At 44.7% G+C, this 27,853-nt stretch overlaps 1 protein-coding gene across 3 annotated transcripts in view; it reads left to right on the top strand.

The window, feature by feature from the left end:
* Nucleotides 1-2,398: 2,398 nt before the first annotated feature.
* PLEKHA2 (pleckstrin homology domain containing A2) overlaps nt 2,399-27,853 on the top strand; it is a 72,348-nt gene continuing 46,893 nt past the window's right edge. The window contains exon 1 of one of the 3 annotated variants that reach the window (XM_070408438.1): nt 2,399-2,445. The gene's annotated coding sequence lies outside the window, so the exon portion shown is untranslated. Of the gene's footprint in view, nt 2,446-16,798; nt 16,883-17,162; nt 17,252-27,853 lie in introns of those variants that run through there. The other 2 variants (XM_070408436.1, XM_070408437.1) reach the window with 2 other exon arrangements.

Raw genomic sequence — 27,853 nt, forward strand, 5'->3', positions numbered from 1 at the left:
TCTTCCAACTTTATAAGTTATAAAATTATAGTTTAAGTATAAAATTCTTAATTTTATAATTAAGACTCTAATTTGATTAATAAGAATTAAGAATTACTATAAAATGCTCCCAACATTTACACACATCAGGTGATCTCCCAGTTTATTTTTTCCTTCGGAGAGCTCCAAGTTCCAGCAATCTTGAATTTCTCTGTCCTCCAGCTCTGATGTGACTGTCTTTTCCCTCGGTTGGATATTCAATTATTATTTTGAAACTTCATCTTCATCCTGGGAATCCCCTCCACTTCCCTCCTGTGTTAGGCCTACATTTTCCAGGGACCTTCTTAGTTTGTCTACTCCCTTGTTTTAGAGGAACACATCTTCCAGTAGCTTCTTGAGAATGGGTGAATGGAAAGTGAATTTTTTAACTTTATTTTTATTGTTGACATTATTGTCTCCATTCGCCCTCCCCTACCCGCCCCCCCCCCCCCCCCTTTGCCCACCTCCACCTAGCTCCTTCCCCCGCTTGGGAAGTGAATTTTTTGAGACAATGTGTGCCTGAAGAGTACCTTTATTCTTTCTTTGTGATTGATTTATACTTTGGTCGGGTATAGAAGGGTAGGTTATAAAACGTTTTTGTTTTTTGAGGTTGTTTGAAGGCCTTGCCCTCTTTGTCCTTTAATTCCAGTATTGCTGTCCAGAAGGCTAATGTCATTCTGATTCCTTGACATCTCTGAGTATGACCTGCTTTTCTCTCTGGAAGAAAACAAAAAGGTCTCTCTGGGGCCTCTTCTGTATCTCTGAAGTTCTGAAATTTTACAGTGATGTGTCTTGATGTGGGTGTGTTTTTCATTCACTGTGCTGGGCACTCATTGGCCCTTTTAATTTAGAAACTGATGTACTTAAGTCCTAGGATTCTATCTTTAATTAGTTGCTCTGTTTTCTCTTTTTGCAACTTTTATTTAGCAGATAGTGAGTCTCCTGGGCTTGTATCTAGTTGTTTTCCACTTTCCTACTTTCTAATTTTTTGTTTTTCAATTTCACTTTCTGGTAAATTCCACAACTTTATATTTCAACCCTCCTGTTGAATTTTTTTTTTTTTTTTTTGTCAACAGGTTTATAATCTCTACAAGTTCTTTCTTCTTCTCTTAATGTTTTCCTCTCTTTAAAGAGCATCTTGGTTGGAGATTTTTGGTTTGTTGTTTTAATGATGATTATTTAAAAAATGAACATAGTATCTTCTTTTACCTCGATATGATAGTAATTTTTTTTCTCTCCCTGGATTGTCTCTGTTTCTTCCAAGTTTCCCCATATTGCCATATTTGTTTTTCTCGATCTTTCTTTTATGTTGGAGGATTCCCTCAAATAGTTGGTGGCACTTGATGCATGGTTCCAGAACCTTGATCCAGGACACATGTTGAGAAAGGGCGAAGACTCCACTCTTGACCAGCAAGGGAAATGGGGCCAGGTTGAGGATGGGACTAGGTATTAATTAGATGATGAATTAATTAAAATATATGTACTGAGTATTCACTATGTTCCAGCCATTGAGGTAGGTAAAGGGGGCATAAAAATGAGTAAGATGTTTAGAGTCCAGTAGGAAAGAAAACCAGGTAAACAAATACAACATAATGTAATAAGCATACTTTACGTTCAATGAACATTAATCTCTACTGTATGCTAGGAACTAGGCACTTTCATTTCATTTATTCCTTACAATAACATTGTGTGTTACACATGATGATTCCTATTTTAATATAAGAAAACTGTCAAAAACAGAGTAATATACAGGTGCTATTAAAACTGAGAGCTGAGACCGCTCTTTGGTGCCTCTTTGGCCAGGCACCCGGGGCACTGAAGACAGAGGCTCTGCCTGGCACTGAAATTCCCGGCTCTCATCCTTGGGCATCGCTCCCTTTTACCTCCTTCCTCCCAACTCCAGGTCTAAGGAAGGAAAGGAGTTCCCCAGGTAATCCGCAGTGCTTGGGGGCACTGTCTTCAGCATGGAAAGGACGAGGGGAAGACAAGTCATGAAAACCTTGAACTAAAGGTGTCCCAACCACAGGAAACTCTCAGACGTGCCGTCCTTTGTCTTTCTCATTTTTATTTTCCTTTCCTTTTTCTTGTCAATAACAAATTTATTGAGACAGTGGCTAGGGAATGTTCATGAGGGCGGAGGAACAGGGCTGGGGGTAAGGGGAGTAAATCTAGAGAGATTTTTTTTATTAAGGTAGACCAGCTGTCCCCCAGAGGGAGATCAAGGGGTCACGTGGGTGAATTGGAGAGAGGGAAACACACATACACACACACCCTTTCTAAACGTAATCAGTTTTTAAAACTCTGTCTCTAAAACAGGAACTTGCCTTGGGTGTCCTGAACCGAAGAGCACAGGACTTGCCTTCTTCCTCTTCACAGTCATCTTGTCCTTTGAAGCAGAGAGCCCTGCTCTTCCACAGCCCGGGCAAGGTAAGTGGAGCCCGCAGGCTCACAGGGGCACCCTGGGGCTCCTTTCACTTTTGTTAACTACGGATTAGGTCAAGAAGGTTCTTTGGAAGGTGGTGGGAGCCCGAACTCCCCATGTATTAAGAAAAGGGGGTGGGAGCGAGGTGCAGCCAGAGATTTTTGCCAAATTACAGATGGAGCCAGCTAGTTCCAGAACAATCCCCAAAGGAGGCCACAGGAAGGCCAAAAAAAGGCTTGAAATTCAAATTATTTTTGGTGCCTGGGAGATGGAGGGGAGCGAGCGAGGGCAGTGCTAGTACATAGGACCGGAAGAGGGAAGAAAAAACAAAAGGCTTGGCCAGTATCTTTCTTGAGGAGCAGCTCCGGAGAGCACCGAATATTATCCAGAATGTGGCTGGCCTTGAATAATATTTTTTATGACGTGTCCACAGGGTAGACTGTGAAAGAGAAAATTCACAAATTTTACATCAGTTTGGTTCTGACCTGAAAGAAGCAGCTGCTGCCTCTCTCGGTCCATCGGCCTCTGTGTCGGAGGTGACAGGACAGGGCGCTGTGCCCACACTGCTCCTCTCACCCCGCTTCCCCGCCAGGCTTTCCTCCCGGAGCCGACCGTCTCCATGAATGTTGTCCACCCATTTTTTGATGGTTGTTTCTGCACACACTTTTGCCTTTGGGGTAGGAAGAATGGGGAAAAGGTAGGGAGAGAGATAGGACGGACGACACCAGGATGAGGGATGGGAAAGCAGTAACTCCATCGGAGAATGAGGTAGAGGGAGAAGTAAAAGGCTCAGGTACCTCGGCCTTCTCAGCTCTCATTTTTCTCATCTCTTCAAATGAAGGATGTGGGACTGGGCACCCAGGTAAAGTTGAGTTTTAGGTAAACAGCAAATAAATTCACTCTGACATTACAATTCTGTGTATTTAGGTTGTTTTTAAATCACCTCACTGCAGTGATGTTTATGGCTTTTTTTTTTTTTGTTAATCCTCACCCGAGGATATTTCCCCATTGATTTTTAGAGAGAGGGAAAGACAAAAGAAACATCGAAGTAGGTGCCCTTGACCAGAATCAAACCCGGGACCCTTTGGTCCACAGGCCAATGCTCTACTCACTGAGCCACACCAGCTAGGGCACTGCAGTGATGTTTGAACGACAAGTACCCACAGGGGAAGGACCTGCCTGAGATGGAGTGAGAGGTCTTCCCTGCTCCCACCTCGCCTTTCACAGAGTCCTCTTTCCCTTGTAAGAGAAGGGGGCAAAAGGCATTGTCCTTGGATTTAAAAAAACATCCAGGGCCAAGACAAGGGACACTTAGAAATATTTGTGTTTGTGTTGAGAAAGCAAAAGCCCTTTTAAACAGATACATCTCATTTCACCAGTGAGGTAGTTTCCAATTCATGGCTTTCCATAAAACCTGGAGAAAAGCCTAATTGAGTTACACTGATGGATCAGTACAATAATTTTTATAAACAGACTTTATTTTTTTTTAAGAGCAGTTTCAGGTTCACAGCAAAACTGAGCAGAAAGCACAGTGAGTGCCCATAGCAACCTGCCCCCTCACGTGCACAACCGTCCATTGGATAATTGCTGAAGGAAGAGCCATTTCTAAGTGACATTGACCTATGGCTCGAAGGAGTTCAAAGAATGGGATGACATTGCCAAATTCAGCCCTGCTGAAAAACAAATTTAAAGTTTCCTGGCAAAGGTGAACTGGCTAGAAAGCTTCACGTCGGGTTTGAGTTCATAGGCAGTTAAGTCATTCCAGGCTCCCCTCTGAAGCCATACGTCCAGAAATATGTCCTGATTTTCCTTCTTTCTCATCAGCCCTGGACATTGTCATAACAGAACTCCTACAGCCCCAGCTACTTAGCAATGTGAACAAGGTTTCTCAGCACCTACACTCATGAAAATGAGAAATAGGGATGATATTGATGGTAAATGTGCTCATTCTTGCAAAGAGTCATATTAATTGGTGGATATTTGAACTGTTACATGTATGTGTAAATATATAGAAAGACATTATATTTAAAAGTCCACCCTCATCCATCTCATTAAGAGAGTGATTTCCGATATTTTACTTTTTTTATGTTTACTGAACAATAAAATACATATTTCTTTTGTTACTGATAGTTGTAATGATGAATTAGTCTCCAAGACTGTTTTAGCACTGGGAGGCTTATGGTCACAAGATGTTTTTTTTAAATTGTAAAATCAATTTACATATGCATTTTTGTTTCAGAACATATGATAGAGTATCAAAATATTATTAAATAATAAAGATGTCATAAAAATATATGACATTTGGATACAATTCTTTAGGGGAAGTAGAATAGAAATATAGTTCAGGGAAAGGAATGATTTAATATTCTGACAAATAACTGCTTGTTTATTTTGAAAAAGGGATGATGGTATCAAATGACTGCGGTACTTAGATTCTATTGGATACATTTAAAAAGAGTGATATAACCGTTTTATTTTAAGACACTGCTTGTTAACAATCTGCAGAACACATCCTTTTCAACCACTCAAACTTATGATTAAAAGTTAGAAAGGTCAACTTTAAAAAGCGTGTAAAGGGTTACCTTCTTTCCCAGCACTTTTTAAGGGGTGTAGTGAAGAGAAGTTGGGAGCCCACTGGTTTATATCATCTTCTTACTGACATTTCTGCTCATAACATAGTACTTCTATTTCTAGATCCTTTGCAGCTTTGAACAGTTAAAATTGTAGGCATCATCCTACCTATAATTTCAGAGGCTTCCTCTTCCCCAGTTCTTTGTCCCTCACCATGCTGCCCATGCTGCCCATCTACTCTAAACTGGGTGGTAGCTACAGAGTCACACGGTACAAGGGCTTAAATTGGACAAACTAGAAATAAATCAGCCCCTGGACCTCACAGCCGAACTATTTCAAGAATATGCAGTTACATTTCAGTGGCCGTGATTTGACTCATGGTGTAGTCAGTAACGTATAATTACGAGACGCATTCCAACGGACGTCTACTGTAATGTTTGCTTGTCACCTTCTGACTACCCGGGAGCCACAGCAGGGCTTTACGGTAACTAATTCAAATGATCTAACCAACCCTGATGTGCACCCTGTCATAGGAAAGTGACTTTCTTGCATACCAGCTGAGGCTCAGGGGGAGTTTCTCCAAGTATTAAACACTTTCCTTTTTAAGGAAGGCAGGAAAATGGATGGAAGCAGCCCTATGCCTGAATGGCCGAGGAAACAGCCATGGGGGAAACTATGAGATATGGACTCTGGCAGGTGAGGTAGGAGAGAAATAAAGCACTGCTCTTCATATCAGAACTAAAAAATGAATGTCAGGTCACCACAATTTCAATACAGCCCCAGGGTGTGAAACTGCTTCGCCAGTGTGTGGAGTTTGTAGTGGCCATGCCTTGGTGCATCTAGGGTGGAGCGGGTCCTGTCTCACCACAGGTGATTTCTGAAACTAGATAACATCTATTTAAGCACGAAGTTCTGCCAGTGTTTGTTAGCTTTAACTTTTTTCGTCAGTTAAACCTTTTATTTTGAGATCATTGTAGATTCCCATGCAGTTGTAAGAAATTATCCGGAGAGATCCTGTGTACCCTTTACCCAGTTTTCCCCGAGGGTGGCATCTTGTGAACCATCGTACAACCTCACAATCAGGAAAGTGAGTCTTTTGCAGCCAAGAGACAACATTTCCATCAGGAGGAGGGTCCCTGTGTCACCCTTGTATAGCTACACACACGTCCCTCTCACCCCACACCCTTCTTAACTCTTGGCAATCACTCATCTGCTCTGTTTCTCTAATTTTGTCATTTTAAGAATGTTATGGGAATGGGACCAATCATACAGTATACCTTTTGGGGCTGTCCTTTTCCCACTTAGCATAATTCTCTAAATACTCATTCTGGCTGTTGCCTGTATCTATAGTTTCTTCATTTTTATTGCTGAATAGCATTCCATGGTATGGATCTACCATAGTTTGTTTAACTGCTCATCGGTTGAAGGACATCTGGGTTGTATCCAGTTTTGGTTATTATCAATAAAGCTGTTGTAAGCATTCATGTACAGGTTTTGTGTGTGTGTGAATTTAAGTCTTTATTTCTCTGGGATAAATGCCCAGAAGTGTAATTGTTGGGTCTTAAGATAGTTGCATGTTTAGTGTTTTTAGATACTGCCAAGCTATTTTCCAGAGAGGCTGTACTATCTTACATTCCCACCAGCAATGAACCAGGATCCATTTCTCTTCATCCTCACCTGCATATGACATTGTCACTATTTTTTTTTATTTTAGCCATTCTGATAGGTATTTAGTGATATCTCATTGTGGTACAATATTTTTTTGGTATCTTTTGAATTTTCCCCACTTTTATTGTGATATAATTGATATAATATTGTATTAGTTTAAGGTGTACAACATAATGATTTGATATATGAATGTATTGCAAAATGATCACAACAATAAGTTCAGTTAACATCCATCACCTCACATAGTTACAAATGTTTTCTTTTCTGTAATGAGGACTTTTAAGATCTATTCTCTTAGTAACTTTCAAATATACAATACAGTATTGTTAACTATAGTCAGCATACTATTCACTATATTCCCAGAACTTATTTATATTATATTTGTTCCTTTGGACAACTTTCACTCATTTACCCACTCCTGCTTCTGGCAACCACGAATCTGTCCTCTGTTTCTATGAGTTCTTTTTTTTTAAGATTCCACGTATAAGTGAGATCATATAGTATTTGTCTTTCTCTGTCTGACTTACTTCACTTAGCATAGTGTCCTCAAGTTTCTTCCATGTTGTCACAAATGGTAGGATTATCTTAATTTTCATGTCTGAATAATATTATATATTTAATGTTATTATATATCACATTTTCTCATCTATTCATCCATCAATGGACACTTAGGTTGTTTCCATGTCTTGGCTATTGTGAATAATGCTGCAATGAACATAGAGATACAGATATTCTCTTTGAAATAGTGATTTATTTCCTTTTGAAATATACCCAGAAGAGGAATTGCTGGATCATATGGTAGTTCTATTTTTAATTTTTTGAGGAACCTCCATACTGTTTTCCATAGTGGAAATGCATCAATTTACATTCCCACCAACAGTGCACAAAGGTTCCCTTTTCTCAACCTCCTTGACAACACTTGTTATCCTTTGTCTTGTTTATAACAGTTATTCTAACAGGTGTGAGGTAATATTTCACTGTGGTTTTCATTCTTATTTCTCTGATGATTTGGGATGTTGAGCATCGTTTCATATGCCTGTTGGCCACTCATATGTCTTCTTCAGTTCCTCTGCCCATTTTTAAATAGGATTGTTTTGTGTGTGTGTGTTTTTTGTTTTGTTATTGGGTTATATGAATTCCATATATATTTTGGATATTAACCTCCTCATCAGATGTATGATTTGCAAGTATTTTCTCCCATTCTGTAGGCTGACTTTTAATTTTTCTGACTGTTTCCTCTGTGCAGAAACTTTTTTGTTTGATGTAGTCCCACTTGTTTATTTTTGCTTTTGTTGCCTTTGCTCTTGGTGTCAAATCCAAAAATATCATTGCCAAGACCAATGTCAAAGAGCTTACCCACCACATTTAGTTCTGAAAGCTTAATAATTTCAGGTCTTCAATATTTTTAATTTAAACAAGTTTCTTTTCACAGATTTTATTTGTAAAGTCATTTAAAATAATTTAAAAATTTTAAATTATGGAGCATAAGATGCATAAAAGCACAAAAGAGTGTGAGTGAAACCTAAGTCTCCTCTTACCACCTCAGAGGTGAGCTTCCCTCAGAGGTCACTGTTCCTACCAGCAAAACCACATGAAACTTTCCACTTAAAATAAAGGCACTGATCACTGTAGGGCCACCTTTTCCTACCCCAGTGCCATCACCAGGAATGATGAAGGTCGTCTTGAGCACAAATGACCTCTGAGAATACAGTCAACTTCTCTTTCCCTTCCTTTGTTGTTGTCTGCTAATCCATTTAGGGACATAGGAATGAATTGAAGAAAGTCATTTCCCCTCTATCTCTTCCCTTCTCCCATCTCCAATAGCGTTTCCATTCTGCTGTTGTTTCTAATTTGCTGAGGGCTAGGAAACCACATAATTGGACCTTTGGAAATTAGATATTCAATCAGAACTCCTAAGCAAGCCTAAGAAAGGCTCTTCTTATTAGTAAGGCAGGGACTTAGTCTACTCAGAGGCCCTTCCCCTCTCAGCTTCTAAATTCAGAGTTCTGTTCCAGAGATTGACGTTGCCAGAGGGCAACCTCTAGCTCAGGGTCGTGTTCCTGTGTATGTCTCCGGCAAGCCAGGACTGTGACATCTGACATCAGACACTGGAGGGTGCATTTGGCTACTTGTCCAATTAGAACATTCACAGCATCATTAAGTATTCGGTGTAAGGATACATTTAGCTTGTTATTGTTTAATTACTAAATGAAGGAGGTAAGCTGGACAGGGCTTAATTCTCCAGCCTTGTATTATACTTAATTTTAATATAGTTTGATAGACATGTGGAGTCATTATACAAATTATGATGAAATTTGAAAGAAGATTCCTGAGTAAATTACCTGTCTCCAGTGGCTCACACTGAATTTCAATAGGTCCCAGGGTTTAAGCTGTTAATCAGGTTTCATGTGTTTTTCCCAGTGGCAGGAGTTTTCATGTGAATGGCTATAAAATTGGCTAAATTTTTTTGAAAAATGTGTCCACAGACTGACAAGTATTTTTAAGTTGAGGATAAAGTTAGTTCTGTGGTGTTTTGTTTGTTTGTTTCAATCACAAAGCATTTATGAGATTTCTGAGGTACTTTTAAATTAAAAACTATTTATTTGTAAAACTAACATTTTTTTTTCTGATCATAAAATAATACATGCTTATTGAAAAATACTTGGAAAATTCAGGAATAAAAAAAATTTCTAAAACTCACCTATAAATCTAACAATCAGATAGTTACATTCTAAGTTTTATCCTTGCAAATTGAATATTTTTATTATTAAACACACACATACACACAAATTGATTACCTCTGCGGAAGAAAACAGTGTTTGGAAGACATGAGTGGAAGAAATATTTGTGTGTTCTTACTATTTGTACCACTTGAACTCCATATAGTGTGCATGTTTTTCCTATTAACAAAACAGTGGAAAGACATACATCTATCTGTCCAAATATCCCTTTTGCTTTTCTTTGTTTTGTAATAATCAGCTCATATTGAGAACCACTGATGTAAGAGGCCACCCACTTAACTGACTGCCATAGGAACCGCTTGGAAAACTGGACGGAGTTTATTCTAGGTAACAACTTTGATTATGTTCATCCATAGTATTTGCTAATAGTAGCCCGCATGTAGGCTCAGCGCTGAGGAAAGGAATCATGTAACTAGCTTAAGCAAAAATAAAGTTAAATATACTGCTAAAACGTGGTCATGGATTCAAAGCTAAGGTATTTATTCCTCCTCTCTCTCGGAATCCACAGGCCCAGTTCTTCCCACATAATCACAGGGCATCGCTGGGGATGCAGAATCCTAGCAGTGCACTGCGCTTATTCAAGCTGATGGAAAAACAATGCCATCAGCACGATCGATAGGGACGATGCATTTAGCAGGCAGCCTGTTATTTCTGGGGACAGGATGCGCACTCAGTTTTGAGGTTTATGTTCGTGCCAGGTTTAGCAGGATAGCAATTTTTCTAAACTTTGTGACTAGGACATAATGTTGGCACGTGTATGTAATGCATGTATATGTGTATGTGTGTGTATGTGTATAAAAAATACTACAAAATGTGTGGGTTAAACAACAGACATGTATTTTCTCACAGTTCTGGAGGCTGGAAGTCCAGGATCTGTTAGGTTCTGGGGAGACCTCTCTTTTTGCTGTGTGTTCACATGGCCTTTCCTTGGTGCCTGTGGAGAGAAGGGAGATTTTTTTTCTTCTTCTTATATGGCCACCAGTTCTACTGGATTAGCATCCAGCCTTACAACCTCACTTAACCTTAATTACCTCCTACCTAAAGCAATCTCATTTCCAATTTAGTCATTAACATATGATCTTGGAAGTGAGGGGCATAATTCAGCACATCTATGCTTATTTTTATAAGTTTTATTTTATACACAAATTGCCAGGTGTCCCACCATATTTTTATATTTTTCATTTTACTTTATTACTGTCCTGTACTGCTGTTTCCCTTATCCTATGAATGGAAATTGCCAAAGTTTCTTCCACTCCCCAATTTTTTCATTTTCAAGGCTCTGAGAATTTGAGCTAAGAGATAACCCTGATGTTGAACAGAGATCACTGAACTAGGATTCAGAACTCATGGATTCAACTCATAACTGGCTGTAATTCTGAGACTATACCTCTCCTGAAAACCTACATGGTCCCATCTGTAAAAGGAGATTAATAATCTACAGTCCTGTGAAAGTGGAAAGAAAGAATAGTTAATAATTTATCACATAATGCTAGCTCTCCGTAGTAAGTTTCAAAATGAGATGCAAAGATTTTAGTCCAATGGTAGACTGATTTTTAAAAATGTAACAGACATTCTCAATATTTACCATGTATCCTAAAAACACTAACCCACTCAATCTCAACAACAATAGTATGAGATAGGTTATCTGTTATCACCACCTTTCCCCTTTTACAGAAACACAGAGAAAGAAGTAAAGTTACTGGTCCATGGCTATCCAGCTAATTAGTGACAGAGTCAGGCGTCAAACCCTGGCAGCTTGGCACTCGACTCCAGTTACTGTGCAATCACTATGAAATTGCTTATTCACTTCTAATTGTGTCACTTCCGTGCTCAAAAGCCTTCCGTGGCACTTGATGCCTAAAGTAATAAGCACAACTTATTAGCTTAGCAATAAAGACCCTCCAGCTACCTTTCTTTCTTGTTTTGTTCCCCATGAAAACCCTTCATCAGTCCTTTCGTGCTCCAGCTGAATTGGACCAGTCACACTTCCCTGAATGGATCCCATGCATTCCTGCCTCTCTGCTTTGCCTTTGACAATCTCTTGATCTGGAACCCACCTCCTCACACCAACCCCTCTCCACCTTCTGCATCTTATCTTTCCTTCAAGGTCTTTCTACAGTGCCCTTCATACATTTTCTCCTGCACCTCTCAACCCCAGCTGGTTGTGATTTCCCACAGAATTTTATCTCTTCCCTCCTCTCTGCATCTATCAGTTTCTGGCTTTTATCATAGTTATTTCTGTACATGTTATATTCCCTCCCTAATAAATGATGGGCTCCTTGAGGGATGCAGTATGTTTCCTCATAGAGCTTTTTAAATTTTTTATTAAAATTTTAAATCATTATTGTTCTTCCCTCAGAACCAAATGCATGCATACTTATTTTTAAATATATTTTATTGATTTTTTTGCAGAGAAGAAGGGAGAGGAATAGAGAGTTAGAAACATCGATGAGAGAGAAACATCAATCAGCTGCCTCCTGCACGCCCCTCACTGGGGATGTGCCTGCAACCAAGGTACGTGCCCTTGACTGGAATCGAACCTGGGACCCTTCAGTCCACAGGCCAACGCTCTATCCACTGAGCTAAACCGGTTAGGGCGCATGCATAGTTATTGCAAAAAAATTAAACATTACAGAAATCCATCTCTTAGAAAGTGAGATCCACTATTATAGCTCCTCTGTCTCTGCCCTAAGAAAACTGGGATTAACAGGTCGGAATGCAGTCTTCTTCTAGATTTTTTGCATGTAATAGGCATGTATAATTTTTGTTTAGAGAACTGGGGTCATACTATACAGACAGCTTTGTACTTTCTTTCCACTTAAAATATTTAGTATTTTTTAATATAGAGATGTAGCTCTTTTTTTTAACAGCTGCATAATATAAGATTGTATAAATGTACCAATGTTTACCTGTTAAATCCCTTGTTAATGATCATAAAAGTGATTTCCAATGTTCACCATTATAAACAATGCTTCAGTGAGTATATGTGTATATAGTCCACATACGTATACACATTCCATATATATACATACACACCATATGTACCACATATACCTTCAGATGCTTTTCTGTAGGACATATCCTTGGGCATGAAATTGCTAGGTAAAATGGAATAGAGATTCTAAATAATAAATAACAAAAAATGTGGAGGGGAAAGAGTTTTGGTTTATACCTTTCTGTATCCTTCATAAACTTAGTGGTTAAGAGGCAGGCTCAGGCAACCAGGCTGCGCAAGCTTGTATCTAGGCTTGGTCTCTGTGTCTCAGTCGCCTCATCTATAAAATGCGTTAATAAGAATAACTTGCTCCCAGTGTTGTAAGACTTAAATGAGATAATACACGTAAAGCAATTAGCATTTAGTAAGTATTTGGCAAATAAGTAGATGAAAGATAGATGGGAGGAAACATGGTAAAAGGTTCAGATAATTGTTTGTTAAATGGATAGGACTGAATAGAACAATAGTAAGATTGAGTAATGTTTCTGGAAATGGATGGTGTTTTGCTATTGAAACCAGTAGTAACTATTAATAAAATGACCAGCTAGCGTTAGAAGTGCGGTGTGTGGCCTTGGAGCAAGTTATCTTTGTGTAAAATTAACTGGCCTGAACCAGGATCAAACAATGACTTTGGCCTCTTCAGTCCCACACTTTCCCCAACAGTACTAACAGGCCCCAGCTGCAGCCTGGCACCTTATATAATGGGTATCTCTGAGGACAGAGAACAATGCAGTTCCCTGAGGGTACCCTCGCTCACCACTGAAGGTTAGGTCATCCAGTCACTCAACCATTAACATGGAAAAGTAGTAGAAATGCATAAGCAAATGGCCTGAGTAGAGTAAAAGGCATTCTGGTTAGATTCTTAGATTCTGGGCCAGAAGTCTCCATCTTCTTGGGAAAGTTTCTATATCAGTGGTCGGCAAACTGTGGCTCGGCAAACCGCGGCTCGCGAGCCACATGCGGCTCTTTGGCCCCTTGATTGTGGCTCTTTCACAAAATACCGACTTCTGTGCACGGGCCACGAAGTTTCAATCGCACTGTATGTGTGCGCCCACACGTGGTATTTTGTGGAAGAGCCACACTCAAGGGGCCAAAGAGCCGCATGTGGCTTGCGAGCTGCAGTTTGCCGACCACTGTTCTATACCAATACTAGAAGATTGTGAGGATAGTCAACTATGGCTTCTAGATCCAGCTCTGCCACTAACTAGCTGTGAAAATGTGAGCAAATTGTTGAACCTCATCCTGCATTGATACAGTGAGAGGACTTAACGGCTGATGTGGAAGGCCCTTTTGTGGACACTCTTTTCCCCATAGGCAATCACATTTTCTGACACCAGTGCTATTTATTGTACTGAAAAAAACTAACGCATGAAATCAGGCAATGGAAATACTTTCAAAATGTGTCAGTCATGAGACGGAAAAGGGTGACAGCAGGGTGCAGAATGGATGGACACCTGCTCTGTGGTGCCCACTACAGGAGGAGGTGGTGGGGCGGTCCTCTGAGGAAACGCCAGGAAATCCAGGGGTAAGGGAATGGAATCAGGGCAGCCATTGTAGTCTAACTGGGGGCAGGTCCTGGCCAGGGTCAAATGCAGCAGAAAATGAGGCCCCCTGAGAATGACCCGCCCCCCAACCTTACATGTTCTTGCCCCCCCACCACTGGAGTCAAATTGTACTCCATCTTCTTCTTCTTTTTAATCTTTATTGTTGAAAGTATTACATATGTCCCCTTTTCCCCTATTGACCTCTCCCAGCCCGTCCCCACCCCCCACCCCAGGCCTTCACCACTGTACTGTCTGCGTCCATGTGTTATGGATATATACATACAAGGTCATGGGTTGATCTCTTCCCACCCACCCTCCCCTGTCATCCCTCTGAGGTTTGACAATCTGTTCCATGCTCCTCTGTCTCTGGATCTATTGTTGTTCATCAGTTTATGTTGTTCATTGGATTCCCCATCTGAGTGAGATCATGTGATACTTATCTTTCTCTGACTGGCTTATTTCACTTAGCACAATGATCTCCAGATCCATCCATGCTGTTGCAAATGGTAAGAGTTCCTTCCTTTTTTATAGCTGCGTAGTATTCCATTGTGTAGATGTACCACAGTTTTTAATGTACTCATCTGCTGATGGGCATTTATGCTGTTTGTACTCCATCTTCTTTAGCCCATTTCAAAGCCCACCTCCTTCTTGAGAGCCTGCCTCCACCCCCCACACACAGAGATATCTTTCTCTTCTAAAGGTTGACAGTATTCACTCTCTGTGCCATTTTATTCTGGGAGGGACACCTGCCTAGGTGGGGCTTTGGAAAGAAGAAATGGGGATAAAGCTGGAGCCCGTACTCCAGCTCACCCCCTCCTTTCAGGATGCCCTTCTACTGACACTGTATCCTCTCCACGGGACCCAAGGCCAAGGGCTCCTGTTGGCCTCCCAGGCATCCTGTACAGAAGTGCTCGGGAAATATTTGTGGTTCTGTGACTGAGTGACTCAGGCAGACCCAACGTGGAGTCGAGTTTTATGGGTTTTAATATGAACCATACCATGAAATCTGAGCTTTTACCTCATTGCTCACATTGGGAACCATCGGTTCCAGTCAGATTTGTTTGGGGCCGGGTGGAATTTTGTTTTTTTTCACTCTGAAAACCATAACCTAATTTTTAAATTAGAAAACACTTACACAGCATCTACCCCATTTTCGACAGGCATCTGAACACTACAAATATTAACTCGTGTACTCTCCATAACGACCCAGATGTAGAAACTGAGGCACCTGATGGTTAAGTCATTTGCCCAGGGATCAAAGCTAATAGGCGGCAGAGTTGGGACTCAAACCCAGGCCACCTGGTTCCAGAGAACATACTGGTCAACATGCTACGCTGCCTGACACTTGTGAGTGGCAACACTCTCAGGAGCAGCGAGAGAAAAAATGGACGTTGGTGTATTTATCTCAAAGGAAATGTGTGTTTTTTCTTTCTTTCTTGTGTTCCCCTTTCCTTCCTCATTCAAAGCAAAATGTTCTCAGGCGAACAGCCCCTTTTCACACCTGAGAGAGCCGGCGGCTCATTTTTGCTCTGGCAATCAAAATGGAAGAGGAAGCGCGTGCGGTTTCATCATTGTGCTTTCGGGGTGTGTGCCGGCCTCGTCCCGGCTCCTCTGGCCCGGCCCCCTACCCCCAGGCTTTGTTGCCTCAGGTCCTGGAGACTCTGAAGGTGCCTGCCTTCCCCCTGCAATCCTGGGATGTGGGCCAGCCGGCGGCGTCCCTCCCGCAGAGCCAGTCCTTGTCCTGGAGCCTCAGGGATCGCCTTTTGCCCTCCTCCCCCTCCAAGCCAGGTAGGGCTCAGACTTGATTCACTGCATTTGCATCGCAATTCCGAGACACCGCACCCTCCATCCCAGGGCGAATCCACGACATCTCTGTTTGGGATGTGGATTGCCTGACCTGATGTATCTTTTAATGTCTGCTCCGCACGTGGGAGGCCGGCGTCAGAACCTGACCGACCTGCCATGGCTTAACTGTGGGACCCAGGGCGCATTACTTCACGCCGCCGACTCTCGGTTTCCTCATCGTGATCGGGATGGCTCCCCATCGGGCTGCTGTGTGTTTCCAGGAGATAACGCAGAGCCTGGTCGGCTCCCAGGAGTTCTAGGAGGCTCCCCTTGGCAATTCTTACCGCACGCCCGTCTGTTACCCCCCGCCCCCCAAGCGCCCTCCCGCTCTGCGGGCAGGAGGGGTGTCTGTGCGCCACACTCTGCACAGGTCCCTGTACCTCCCGTTAGGACGGCAGGCCCCGCCGGGCAATTCGGGCCATTTCATGACACCCCGGGAGAACCTCCGCTTCGTCTTTCGAGCCTCACCCTAGACCTAACCCCGCGGCCCCAGAAAGGCAAGGGGCACCGGGCTGCAGTCGCTGGGTGAGGCCTCGGGAAGAAGAAATGGAGATAAAGGGGGAGCCCGCCTCCTTCCTGCGAGGATGCCCTCGCTCCGGGCCCCCTTCCCCGCTCCGGACACCTGCTGCCCGGGGCCGAGCGCGCCGGCCAGGGCCTCCCTCCGCCGCCCGGTCCCACCTGCGCGGCCGCAGACGCGGGCGAGGTGGTCAGGCCGCCTCCCGGGCGCCCGCCCCGCCTCCTCCGCGCAGCCCGCCGCGCCCGGCCGCGCCCCCTCCCAGCCCGCGGCGCCCCGGCACCCCTCTCCTCCCCCAGCGGGCTCGGCGGAGCATTGTACTCACATCCGGGGCTGGGTTTTGCTTTAATGCGAAACGTAATTAACCCGGAAAAAAGAGCCGAGAGACAAGAGAGAAGGAGGGGGCGGGGTGGGGGGACCAGAGCGAGAGGAGCCAGAGGCACCGAGAGTTTGGCGGCGAGATAAAGAAACCCCCGGAGAGCGCCGGCCCCGCGGGCCGGAGGGGCGCGTCGCACCCCGATGTAACCCCCGCACCCTGCCCGAGCCCGGCCCCTGCGCGGCGGGGTAAGTGGGGTGCTCCGCGGGCCGGCAGCGGAGGGGCGCGCGGGGGCTGGGGGCGCCGGGGGCGCACCGGCCCTGTGGCCGTCGGCCAAGGGGGAGGTCGCCGCAGCCCCGGTCGCCTCTCCCAGCCCCGGCAGAGCCTGGAGGCGGCCCCTCCTCCCGTCTCCGGAGCGTCCGGGGTGCCCAAGGTCGCCGCCGTCCGGGGTCGGGCTGCGGGGGTGGGGCCGCGGGAGGGTGGGGGCGGCGTTGTGCTGAGCTGCCTGTTCTCACGTTTGCAGCGGCGGAACTTCGTTGCGGGTTCTGGCGCTGGGGCAGCGGCCCCGCCACAACTGCCCGAGCTGCGGGCAGGGCAGGAGAGCAGAGACCGTCCAGGCAAGTCCCTTGGGCACGGATGGGGCCGTGGAGACTCGTCTCTCTCTTTCCCTGTCACCTTATTCCAGGACAGGCCTAGCGTGCTTCCGTGGGGCGATCCCTTCCGTTCCCGCGGGTCCAGCCCGGGCCCCGGCCTTTTGGGACCCCAGGCTAGGGGGTGACTTGGAGGAAAACTGTCCTCAAAGGCAGATTCGGTGCCAGGTTGGGAAAGAGCTTTGAGGGGAGATTCTCTCTCTCTCTCTCTCTCTCTCTCTCGTCTCTCTTTCTCTAACTTCTTCCTCACCTTACTCGCTTCCCTTTTCTGCTGCAGCTCTCCAGTTCTGAAGACTGTTATTTCATCAAGTTAAAAAAAAAAGAGGAAAGGAAAAAAGGAGGCCTTGTAGGAAGGAAAGGTGTCCAGGCATGTCCTCCACTTGAGTCTTACACTTCTCCTCCCCCAGCCCAGCCCAGCCCCCCCCCCCCCCCCCCACCTCCCCAGCCTTTGGGCTTAAAGTTTCCTCCCTTCTTGATGACTGTGGGTTCAAGCTGTGTCTTCCCCTTTGAATCCCGCCCCCCCTTCTTTCTTTCTTTAGGACTCCAACTGGGGCTTTCTGAGGAGAGTAAACAGCAGAGATGAGGGTGGGGAACACATTCTGCCAGGATGCCAGCTGTGGCTCTTGGAGGCCCCTCGAGCCCACTGAGTGGTGGTTGCACTTGGGCTGAAGTTCCAAAACCGTACTCATGTTGTTCTTAATATATCTGACTAGGCCGGTTTCCTTTCTGAAGCTTCATCATTTTTCTTTGTTTGGTGGCAAAGCCTTCAGAAACAGCAAAGCCGAAGAGGTTGAAAGAATAGAAATGTTTGTTTTCCATTTTATTTGGATTCAGTTGACATCTATTATTGGATAACAAGGACATGAAAGGCAGTGACGAACAGAAAGCAGCCTCTGGCTTTTAGGGAGCTTCCAGTCTAGGAAGCCAAACAGATTCCTAGAACACAAAGCTGTGTGCTCAAATAGAGACCCAGCGTGCTTTGAGAAACCAGAGGAGGCTTTTAAAAAGCACTGTCATCATTTCAGATATTAACCTCCTTCACTTGAAGGTAGGTGACTCCTGTCATAGTGAAAGTCTAGCTTGTAGTCTAGACTCCGTGGCCAGCCCAGGGTATGACATCTACTAGATGCTGAGTAAATGTTTGTTGAATGAATGAATGAATGAATGACGGCAAGCACATGGATTATGTGCATCTGTCCAAATGGAAGGAAAAAGAGCAGTGTGGGGGTGCCTCCAGCCTGTGGAAAATCAACCCACCAAGCTGGTTTACTCTGGATGTTGCCTTTACACTTAACTAGTCCTCCGCCCTCTTTGTAAGCCCCCCTTTTTACAACGTGTGACACACCTGGTGGAGCTCTAGTTGGCTGATGATGGGAGCCTTGCTCACTTCAGAGGTGGGTAATCACTTAGATATTGACTTGGAAACCACCTACTCTGTGGTGGAGAGTTTGCAAAGCCTTCTTTTCCTTTGTTGGTGTTTTCTTCTGTCTTCTGTAGAAGGAAGTTAGGGCCTACGAATCCCATCATGTCATTGCAGTAAAGTCGAGCCATATTTAGCTCAGTATTTCACCAGGTTTAAAATAAACCCCGAAGACATGCAGGTTTTGGGTGGTGCCTACCCCTGGAGAGATTCTGCAAAAGTGGGAAGGGAGATGCGTCAGCCCGAATTGCCAGGTCCTCCCGAGCAGCCCCCTGCAGGCTTGCAGGGTGTTGTTGAGGTGCTGGAAGTCCAGGAAGACCCAAGCAGCAGGAGCAGGGTCTTTATTGTGCATATCCAGTTGGCCCTTCATTGACTCCCTGTCTTCTTCCTGGGGCAGGTGGGCGATGCCCCTGTTAAAAGGCTGGAGCGCCTCAAATTAGATCTTGCTGTGGGCCACAGTGCAGTAAATACCTTCCGACTCACTGGAACTGCTGGGGCACTATTTCTTCTGGCTGATCTAGTCCTCGAGCTTGGAAAAGAGGATCTGGGTGCTGGAACATTGGGTTGCTCGGTCTCTTCCCACCATGAGCAGTTTGGGCTGCCTTGCTTTCAGTTTTCCGTCTGTCTTAGTGAGCTGGATGGCACTCCGGCAATCTAATCTGTTAGGCTTTGGAAGGGAAGGAAGCAGAGCAAATATTATGGTTTGACAGCCTATGGGGAGAAAAGAATCCTAGCCCTGCCCAATATAAGCCCATCATTAAGCCTGGGAATTGGACAGGGAGGGGAGATAGGGCAGCGGAGCGGTGGGAGGGATGGGGTCCTTCCTTCCCGTGCTGAGGGGGCCTGTGCTTAGTGAAGTGGGACTTGGAATTGACCTTTATTCCAAATCTTGTGCTACTCTCTTCTCCCCTCCTCTGGCCTCTGCTGCTTGTTAAGCACAGCCAATCTTTCGGGCTTTATAACTTATCTTCTTTCTGAAAGCCCCTTCTCTGCCCTGACCTCCAGCGATTAAAGTGACTTGCAGAGGACTAGAGACTGGATTGGGCTCTCTCTCCCCGGAGGTCCCAGCTCTGCTGGTGCAGGAGCTCCTGACACTGGGCAAAAGGCTTTCAGCTTTGGGCCTGTGATGTGCTTTTCTGCCTATAGAGGTCGGCCAGCTGAGATAAAGAGGGTGGGAAGCCAAGTCTGCTTGTCCATTAGCTCTTGGGAAACACTGCAGTTAAAGTGCAAAGGCTAGTACTTGCTGTGCTATCAGCTAGGACTCGTATTTGGCCATCCACTTGCAGAGTGGCTCTCTGCTATTGTGATCCTCCCTTGGGCGGAGCAGGAGGCAGCTCCAGCACCCCTTCCCTGGAACCCCATAGGCTCTGCTGGGTTCTGTTAACTTTCAGGGAAAGCTGGCCAAGATAGAGTCTTTGGATCTCTTGGATTTTTTTTCTAACCTCTTGGAGAATTTTATTTATTTATTTATTTTAAAATACATTTTATTGATTTTTTTTTTTTTTTTTTTTTTTTTAACAGAGAGGAAGGGAGAGGGATAGAGAGTTAGAAACATCGATGAGAGAGAAACATCGATCAGCTGCCTCCTGCACACTCCCCACTGGGTAGGTGCCCGCAACCAAGGTACATGCCCTTGACTGGAATCGAACCTGGGACCCTTGAGTCCGCAGGCTGATGCTCTATCCACTGAGCCAAACCGGTTAGGGCTTCTTGGAGAATTTTAGAGAGGTAAAATATGGTTCTTGAGTAGAGGCCAGAGAAAAGAAAATTTATGCCTTTCTTTGTGAGGGATAACAGTGTCATGGCCTTTCTGCTGATATTTGCCTATTGATATTTGAGTGGTGGTGGTGGCCCTGCAGCCCTGGCCCTGCATTGGCCAGCTTTGCGGAAGTCATGGTAATCATATACTACTTGTTAGGCACTCCTTGCATACAGACATCTTAACAACAACTGTTGCCCAGTGCTTACTCTGTACCAGACGTCCTGGTAAGCACTTTTCACACATTATTTATTTCACTTAATTCCCCACAAGCGACCTTTGAAGTAGGCACAGTGATGCTCTCCATTTTGCAAATGAGGAAATAGGCCCAGAAAGTTCATCAGAGTCTGACTCTAAAACGCAGCCTCTCTCACTTCGCTCTACCACATCAATGGGTAACTGAAATCAGCACACCCTTTTTCACGGCCACCTTCTTGCAAGAGTTTCATCAAACCCACTCATGCTGATCAGTCACCTGCACATCCTCCTGGTCACACCCAGCCCCTCCCTAAATTCAGGGTTGTGAGCACATACGTGACTTTAGACAGATGCACTGACACTTTCCTCTGGCACTTTCCAAAGGCTAGTCGAGAGGAGAAACTACCATGTTTTCTTTTTCTCCTTTTCCTACTGCCCACATTGTAGTGGCTCATACTGTCAAGCTTTAAATGAAGATTGTAACTCTGGGACTCCTGTGTGGTTCTTGCTGGGAAGCCCTACCGTGAAACTGAATTCATTGAGTCTTCTAAGTGGGGAACTTGGACCATTCTGCAAGTTGGGGATCTCCGTTTTTACAGGCTATTTACTTAAAAAAAATATTTTTATTGATTTCAGAGAGGAAAGGAGAGGGAAAAAGAGATAGAAATATCAATGATGAGAATCATTGATCGGCTGCTTCCTGCACGCCCCCTAGCTGGCAACCTGGCATGTACTCTTGATCAGAATCATACCCGGGACCCTCAGTTCGTAGGCCAATGCTCTACCCCAGGGGTCCTCAAACTATGGCCCGCGGGCCACATGCAAATACAAATATTGCATTTGTTCCCATTTTGTTTTTTTACTTCAAAATAGATATGTGCAGTGTGCATAGGAATTTGTTCATAGTTTTTTTTTAAACTATAGTCCGGCCCTCCAATGGTCTGAGGGACAGTGAACTGGCCCCCTGTTTAAAAAGTTTGAGGACCCCTGCTCTACCCACTGAGCAACTGGCTATGGCTTTACAGGCTTTTAGAAAACCGGTGTGGCAGCTCGCCTACGTGGTGACCTCTCTGGTGGAGGTGCTCTCTGGAGCCTTGAGCCCTGGCAGGCCTTTGTTTCCTACTGGCTCCAGCAACCACATTTTCTCTGAACATAGATGAGGTTGCTGAAAGAGAGGTCATGAGTGTTTAAAATAGTTTGTTGTTTTTAGCATCGTTATTGCAGTGGTATCAGTGGTCAGTGACTCCTGCCGTTTCCCCCGCGTTTTTTCCCTTAAAAGTTTCTTGAGTGTCTCTTGCCCTCCATTCAAAGTTCTTGGGTCGAGTGGGGGTTGGGCTGCTGTCTGTGTCGAGGAGCTTCTTTTCTTAACTTCCCCATTCCTGTAGATGTTTGCATTCCTCACCCCGAACTTCCGTTGGGAACACGTTCCCAGTACATTCCCTTCTCTCTCACATTACTCTCCTGCCCTAGACTGGAGTTCGCTCTGATGACATTTTCAAAATGCAGCGAGATTGTAACCGTAGGAGATAGATGCTCCCACACTTCCCAAGTTATCATCTTTGGCCCATTCTCAGGGATGTGTTCTGAAATAGCTAAGCCTGTGTTTTGCTGTTGTTCTGTGGTTTTTACGGGGCCCTGGGCGTTGTTGAGGTTCCACAATACACGCCCATGGGTGCTGCAGTTGAACAGAGGTGAGCCCTCTGCTCACATGGCCCCGCATATCCCAGCTGAGTGCCCGCTCTTAACCTCCACACCCCAGTTCCTGTCTGCTGCATTACAGTCCTCGCTGAGACCTCTGATGTCATTTCCCGATAAACTTTCTCCTGTAGAAATTTAGCAATTTCCTGTTGGTATCCCTGTTGCTCACCGACGCTGGAGCTCCCACCCTCTTTCTCCCACCATCAGCGGGCAATACGACAGGGGATGTACTTACTGCATGCCCCACTGCGTGGCAAAAACCGCCTTCCTGACTGTTTTCTGGACTAAAATTGCTGAAACTCCCTGTCCTGCCAACACCGAGTAACATGAAAGAAAAAAATCTCCAAATTTAAAAAACAAATAAATTTAAAAAATTTTTTTGAACTTTTTTTTTAAAACTGGAGGTTAGATTATATCATAATGGGGCAAAGCCATTTAAGACTCTATCTCTGTTATGCCTTTCTCATATTTTTATACACCTCAGCAGTGTCAGCATGGTCAGGCAGAGCACTCTCCCTCACTTTATTCTTTCCCTTATCTCCAAACTGCATTACTGATCTTAAAAATCAAGATGTACAATGCAGCAAACCATTGCTTGCATGACTTAGTAGCGCTATACTTTTCTTTTAAAAAAAAATTGTTCATCCACCTCTTTATCTAGCCATTTATTTAAAAAATGTCAGTCCTCTCTCCCAAGCCTGAAGAAGGAAAATTCCACTGGGGGTCCTTGTTAGGTTCCCTTTTCTTTTGCGGGAGTGCTGGACTTGCGTGGCTCAGGTCCTGTAGCAATAGAGGTACAGAGGCACCAACTTGGGCGTGAATATTGCTGGCTGCAAGGACTGGGGCTCCTCTTAGGAAGACCAGAGAGTAAGGAACCAAACCTGCAAGGAAAGAATGAGCCTCTCTAAGAGGATGTTGAAATAGGAAGTAAGACACGCAGCTAGAATGGAGGGTGCCAAAGCTCTCTGAGTGGGTACCTGGCTCTTGAGCAGTTGTGATGGGTGGGATATTGCTTTTAAAAGTCCCAAGAGAGGTATAATGTAGGCAAGGTTTTACTTGTTTATGGACTCTGGAGAATGGAGAAATTTGTTCTCAGCTTCAAAACATCTATGCTGGGATTGAGGGTTTGTGTGGAGTTAAATAGTCTTCCTTCCTACTAAATAAAATAACACACATCCATGTAGAAAATTTGGGAAATACAGAAAATACATAAAAGTAAGTAAAATTCAACCATAAACCATAGATACTAACTGCTGACATCTTGGTGTCTGCATGTCAGTCTTTTTCTATCCAAATATAGAAATACAAAAATAATATTTAGAGGGTTGAGATCATATTATAAATCACATGATATCTTTAAAAATCTTATGGCTCTCCCTAATTCATTAGAAATGACTTAAAAACATAGTTTTTAAATGATTGTGTAACATTTCTTTATGTGAATGTCTCATAATTTATTTAATTTTTCCTTAATCGTTGGAGACATTCAGAGCATTTCCAACTTTTTGTTATTACAAAATCTATTGCAGTTGCTATCTTTTTATTTTAATCTTTATTTGCATCTTTGTTCATTTCATTGGATAGAATCCTAGAAGTAGATTTACTGGGTCAGAGCTGTGAACATTTTTAGCTCTCTTGTTATATATTGCCAAACTGCTTCCCAGAAAGGTTCCTACTCCTGTCCCCGGTGTATAAGAATCTTAGGGGAATTTTTCAAGTAGATAACGTTTGTTTTAAGTAGCAGTCTTCTCCTTACTCTTTCATTCCCTCTATTGTCTCTCTCTTCCATCTGGGTATGTTCTATTTCTTAGGGTCTTGGTCCCAGATATCACTTACAAATTATGAGCCTGATAGAGATGCCAATTGCTTCAATTCCTAGGGGACAGTTTTATTCTTTGCTTGAATCTCCTCCAGTGATGGAACGGAGGCATTGAAATGGGCAATTGAGGGGATATTTTGGACAGAGGAACCTCCCAATGCCCCTGATCTCACTGTAAGGTAGGCAGCCATTGACTCTCTTTTTCTTCATGAGCTTTGTCAGCTCAACTAGCACATGTTGGCCAGGAATCTTGGTTTAATTGACATTTAACCCATTTTCTGCTGCTGATCAATGGGTAACTTCATGCAAATTCACTTTGTTTTCCTCCAAAGTTTCATTGTCACTATAAATTAAATATTTAATATATTTTCATTTGCAGTACATACCTAGGAACTTATATACTGAAAACATCTGGATCATATAAAACTTTACTTCTTTTCTAATTTACTTTTCTTTAAAATACATTATTTAGTTATCTGCATTGTGCGAGGCCATGTTTTGGTTTGGTTTGGGGTATGTGTATGAGAGAGAGACAGAGACAGAAAGAGATTGATTGGTATTGATTGCAGGCACACATCCATTTGATTCGCATTTCACAAAGTCCACAAAGGGAGATGAAGCAGGAAATAGGTCTCAAGAATTGTAAAAAAATCATAAGCTATGAATTAGTCATATTATTGCTTGGAATTTATGTTGTTTCGTTGTAAAAGAAGAAACAAAGCATGAAAATACGAATTTCAGCATCATTTATTGAATGTAATCTAACTGTAATATTGAATGTAATCTAGCTGAAAAATTAAATATAATCTAACTGTCTAATCATGGAGAAATGGTTAAGTAAATTATAGTAAATGCAGTCCAGTAATATCATCCAACCATTAAAAACAACCGTTACAAAGACTATGTAGCAACATGGGACATGTTTATGATACAATTTAAATTTTTAAAAAGGCCGATTATGCAGACAGTGGCATGAAAAAGCATGCAGAAGTGAAAATGGCTGGCTAGAGTGATCTTTTTGAAATGACGACATTGTTGTATTGTGGTCTTTGCACTAAGCACGGAAAGCACTAGGGAGGTTTGGCATGCTTTGGAAGGATAGGGAGGGTGAGTGGGGCGGACCAAGGTCCCTTCCTGCACAGATGTCTGTTCTCTTTGTCTTCCATGTATTGTGAAGGCTAAGAAGCTACTTGCTGGGTGGTTTCATTGTGGTGTCAGAGCTGAGGTGAAGCAGCGAGGCTGAGAGAGGGGTATCTGGTGCTTTAAGCCAGGGAGAACACTCTGCATACTGCCCCAGGAGATGGGGAGAAAGTCACTGTCAGCATCTGGGGCCTAGGGCATGCTGGGGCTGGGGCAACTCCTGGGTCCCCCTACCCGATGTCACCCTCTACCCAATATTTTTACATCAGGGAAATGAAGTTAAAAATGACATTTAAGATAACAAGTGATTCTAGAGAGTCAGAAAACAGGCTTAACCTACATAACTGGAGGAATGTTGTGAGTTAGGAAGGACATGTCAAAGCTTTGTCTTGGTCTTGGTAGGGGAATTTTGGGGTGACAGTATGTGTGTGTGTGCATTCTGTAGATCCGGTTGCTAGCTCTTTCCTTTCTCCCTTCCCTGCTCAGTTGTTTGGGCTGAACCTGGGGTGGCAGAGTTGATTGTATGAGAGGGGCCCCTCTGGGAGAAAGAGGAGGAAGATGATGGTGACAGCTCTGAGGCGGGGAGGGGGCAGCAGGCTCTCTGTACCCAATCTTAGCAGCTGTTGTGACAAGGACTGTACGAATGGGGTCTGAGTGAGCTGGCAGAGGGTTGGGGTAGGACCCCAGGTTTGTGTTCTGTGCCCGGCTTTGAGGATGTCACTTCTGTGTGGGTCGGCTGGTTACAGCCACGTGTCCCTGTGATGCTGGTTCTCCTGCCGCTGATCCTTCCCCACCTCCCACACTCTTGATGCGCTCTGTGACTCAGCGGCTTCTCAGGACATCTGAACAGCTTCTTTTTTTTTTTCTGGGGCGAGAACCACAGTCACGAGATGTTGTAACCAGAACGCTTCCTTTCATTACCTTTCCTTTTGGTACATGCAGGTCTTCTCCCTTCCAGGGCTCCATGCCGATGGAAAACCCCCTGCACCACACGGGCTGTTGGAGGATTGTGGAAAGAGTGCCTTCTCTGGCCGCTGACTTGAGAAAAAGACGGGCACTGGGTAATCCTGGTGGCTGAAAAGGGAGCATTTGAAAGCCGGCATGAAGCTGGGCGCTGTGCAGGAAGTTAGGCCCACACAGTCGGCTTTGTTATCCCGTTGCATTTTTATGCTTTCTCTTAGAAATGTTCCCCGAGCGGCAAGTCCTGAAACCCCTGGAAACGCTGTCTGTGGCTGCATCAGGGGATTTGCCTAGTTTTCCTGAGGGATGGGTGTGCTCCCTCATCCTGACCAGACACTCTCAGTGGGAGCTGGCCCAGCCTCTCTGCAGGGGACTCCTGTTTTTCCCCATTCCTAGGGGGCAAGCTGCATCCTCTCTCAGGGACATGCTCCCTCCCCACCCGTTGCCAGGCCTCTTGTCTTCCCATCTTTGACCCAGTGTCTGCAAGAAGACTTCCAAGTTCCTCCCATGGCGTTTGTGCCTGACTCTTGGCTTGTATCCGTGTCTCTCCCTTTCCTGTGCTCACACTTGCTCAGCTGTGGAACGGGAGCTGGGAGGAAGCTTTGCTCGGGAAGGCACGGAGAAGCAGGGCCGCTGGCTGCAGGTACCTGTGCCAGACACGATGCTCCTTAGTGCAGGGCTGTTTCTCCCCTCCACCCCACCCTGCCACTGCCCCACACTTCTTCCTTCTCCGCTGCCATCTTTCTAATCCTCCTCTTTCCACTTCTTATTCTTTCTCACCTCCTCTTTTATTTCTCCGTTTACGTCCTTTGCCCTGTTTCCCTGCCTGCTTTATTCTTTTGTCCCCCATCAGTACCCAGCAAGTAGCCGTGGGATCTCCTTTCTGACTGAGTCGTCTGTCCCCATTGGGGTTCTGGCCCGTCCTTACCTAGAATCAAGGGATTCACTGTTCATTGGTGTCCTTGTGTGTGGGGGGCACTTTTTTCCTTGGGGCAACCTTTCGACACCGCCAGGCCCCTTGTGGGCGTGGAAGAGAACAGACTGCCCTACCAGTCACCACCCTTAGAATTCTCTGCTCTCCTACGATGTGTCTTCTTGCTGGTGGGACCTGCTCCCTGGGCCTGGAAGACTATAGGTGTGGCGTCTGGGTAGCTTGCTTGCTGATCAATGTCGTGGTGCAGGGCATGGCCTTAGGTGGGCCTTCTTACGGCTTGGCTTAGTTGTAGACTGAAAACCATGGTGGCCTTGGGTGTGAGTGGACTTTGCTTGTTGCAGCCAAGCAGGACCAGGGGTGAGCGGTGTCTGTCCTTGAAAGTCTAAATGGTGTTTTCTAATCCTTGTGGGACCCTGTGCATCAGGTTTGGTGTAACTGCTTGTGGGAAGTTGCTCACATTCCTTTGGGAGGAGAACAGAGCTCCTGGCCTTTCCAGTGGCTCTTCAGAGAGACGATGGCTCTTCAGAGAGTCGGCAGGAAATCACAAGGAGAGGGGAGGCTGGCTTGAGGGTGCGGCACGTCCCACGACACGGGGACCCTCTTCTGAAGTCAGTGACAGTGTTCAGGGTTGGGCTCTCTCC

This window comes from Myotis yumanensis, unplaced genomic scaffold, assembly GCF_028538775.1.
Source record: "Myotis yumanensis isolate MYYU_CA2020_CCGP unplaced genomic scaffold, mMyoYum1.0.hap1 SCAF_3, whole genome shotgun sequence".
In the NCBI taxonomy this organism is placed as follows: Eukaryota; Metazoa; Chordata; class Mammalia; order Chiroptera; family Vespertilionidae; genus Myotis; species Myotis yumanensis.